Genomic DNA, 2,950 nt, shown 5'->3' with positions numbered 1-2,950 from the left:
AAGTTTAATCTCTTGCCTGACATTTATTAGGCTCTAATTTATGGAAACTCCAGCAATGAAAAGGGGAAAAACATATCCTGAGATTGCAGTGACCTCAGAAAATCACCACACAAGGGGAAATGACAGAAAATATATGTTTTATGGACCAGAATTTTGCAAGACTCATACTAACATTGCTACCTAAACTTTAACACAGCATTCCCAAGTTGAAGAAGGAAAGTACTGACTTTTAGGAAAGGCAAAGCTCCTGCCCAGTCACAGATGCACTGCTCTCTAGAAACATTTCCCCAAGGCAAGACTAGATCCTGGGTCTTTCCTGGGATTAGATGATTTTCTTAGTTCTATTTGTAAATCTATAAACACAAAAACATTTTCTGAAATTTGTGTTTGTTTTGCTGCAAAATTAATCTGTGATTCATGTGCACAACGAATGGAAACCTGAATGATGCAGTTAACATAATCTTGAACAAATTTTGAAATCATATTTTATTAGGTTTCACAGTTTTCAATAGGCAGCCTGAAAGAAGATTTTGTTACACTTTTGCTACATCAGGAATTAGCATAAATTCAGGAAAACTGTCTTCTCCTTAGTAACTTGACCTACAACTCCAAAAGTTTCCCTGTTCCTCGCCTGATTCTTTACTGTTCTGTTTCTTCCAGGAATCAATTTTAAAAGAGTTGCACTTACCATATATGCCTTCCTTGCTTTCTTTTCCTTTGAGGATGAAAAACAGCATGCTCACCTGACTTTTCCCTCCACAGAATTTCCAGTCCAATGTGTGGTACCTGACATGATAGTCAACACTATGAAGGAAAAAGTCAGTCCAACCCTAAGATGAAGGTGCATAGATCTGTGACCTCAAATCCCTTCAGAAATGTAATTTTCATCTCACCTGCAGTCATCATGACAGAGCTAGCTTTGGGAGCCAAGAACTTTTCTGAAATTTTACAGTTGATTACTGTTAAAGACGGTGACAGATTCCTTGTAAGTATATCCAATGAGACAATAAGTTTGGAGAGGTTCTTAAATTTTCCTGATCCTTGATGGCCGACTAGGATGGAAGGTCCAGTGAGTATCAAAGTCTCATGTGAGAGAGTTTTGTAAGGTTTATTTTTCTCTTTGGAAATGGCTGATCTTCTTTGGGATCTTGTAAACAAAATCAATTGATTTTTAACTTTTGGATCCCAGTGTTGCTCACTTTCAGAACACCCCACTGAATGCCATAAGTCACAAGTCCTGTAAATTCTACTGAACTACAATAGGGAAAGAGTAACACCATAATCCATGCTATAAACCATTGCTTTCAACTGAACTCAATGAAAATAAACTGGAAAAATCATACAAAAATATGAAATTGCATAAGTTATTTATAAATTAAGCAACAACTGCAAGTCTGAACAGAGTCCTATCCTAGAATTTGTATATATAATCATCCCTCACAAATGATATAATGTATCTAATAAATTTCACATAAAAATTTGCTTCTTTCTCTTTCTTAAAACACTAAATAGAATCCAGAATAATGTAGTCATTTTTTTTTACTAGTCAGATAAATAGTATTCATTCTTTAGCATTTAATGAAAAGGCATAAAAATTAAAGGTTGAAAATTATCTTCTGTCCATGAAGCATCTCACTTTCAGGGTTTTTGGCCAAATACATATGAGAAAAATACAATCTGTCAGACCACCATCAATTCCAAAACACAAAAGCCATTGGTTTTCAATTCTCTGTGTGCTTCAGTTATTCTCTATTAGGCTAGGAGCCCAGAAAGCTGCAGTAGTTGCTGCAGGAAAAGAATAGCTCTAAAAATGTCCCACGTAGAAGAAAATAAAGTAAAATTCAGGGTAGCAATTTGTGTATAAAACATTCTTACCCAGTTAGGTATATGCTCTACTACTTACCTATACCTATTGTACAGATATATTAGTTTTATAGAAGACATGAGAAGATCATCATTATTCAGAGTTCTAAAGGTGTGTAGTGTCTTTTGGGTCGGATGAACCCAGGTCTATTCCTGAAGGCAACACAATCATAGAGAGCGGGTTGGGTTAGTCAAGTGTGGGGAGAGGTGTGAAGCTTTACAGGATCTCAGAATTGACCGATGTTGTAGAATATTACTTTAAAGTTTGTTGCTTTGTTTATGTTGTGGAACACTGGTTTAATGACGTAAACATGTGTTGCTATTTTTCATGCTGCATTTATTTAACTCAGTGAAGCTGTGACTCCTTGCCTGTGTAAAACACCTGATGGTCTAATAAAGAGCTGACTGGCCAAAAATGAAGCAGAAAAAAGAGTAGGCAGGGTTGGCCGGCAGAGAGAATAAATAGGAGGAAAAATATCTGAGACAAGAGAGAAGGAGCAAGATAGGACAAGAAGAGGTGAACATCAGGGGCCAGCCACCCAGACACCCAACCACCCAACCCAGCCATCCATGGAGTAAGAATGAAAGTAATATATACAGAAGTAAGAAAAAGAAAATTGCCGGAGGCAAAATGTAATCAGGAGAATTTAAGTTAAGATGGAAAGAAACAAGCCAAGCTAAGGTTGTGTGTTTATAAGAAAGAATAAGACTCTGCGTGTTATTTATTTTAGGAGCTGGGTAGCAGGTCCCCAAAAGAGTAAAACAGCCAGAGGAAAAAAAAATTGCCACTCAACATGGGGCTAGAGCAAAGAATAAAAAACAACATTTTGGTATTCCAACGTGGGGCTAGAGTAAAAGAAAATCCAACAACAGATTAACCTGTATAATCAGATATGTAGACTCCCTTGCATCTCTCATGGTAGTCCTGTTCTGCTCCTCCATCAATTTGGACCATCACTGAAATCAGGAGAAAGAATGAAATTCCTTAGAACCAGAATACTAAAAAGAAGTTCTTACTTTCCACGGCCTATGAGAGAGTTATCAGTTGAGGAAAACAGCAAACTGAAGATGCTGATGAGGGCTTAGT

The sequence above is a fragment of the Phodopus roborovskii genome, unplaced genomic scaffold (genome assembly GCF_943737965.1).
Source record: "Phodopus roborovskii unplaced genomic scaffold, PHOROB, whole genome shotgun sequence".
In the NCBI taxonomy this organism is placed as follows: domain Eukaryota; kingdom Metazoa; phylum Chordata; class Mammalia; order Rodentia; family Cricetidae; genus Phodopus; species Phodopus roborovskii.
Note: the sequence above shows the minus strand (reverse complement) of the source record.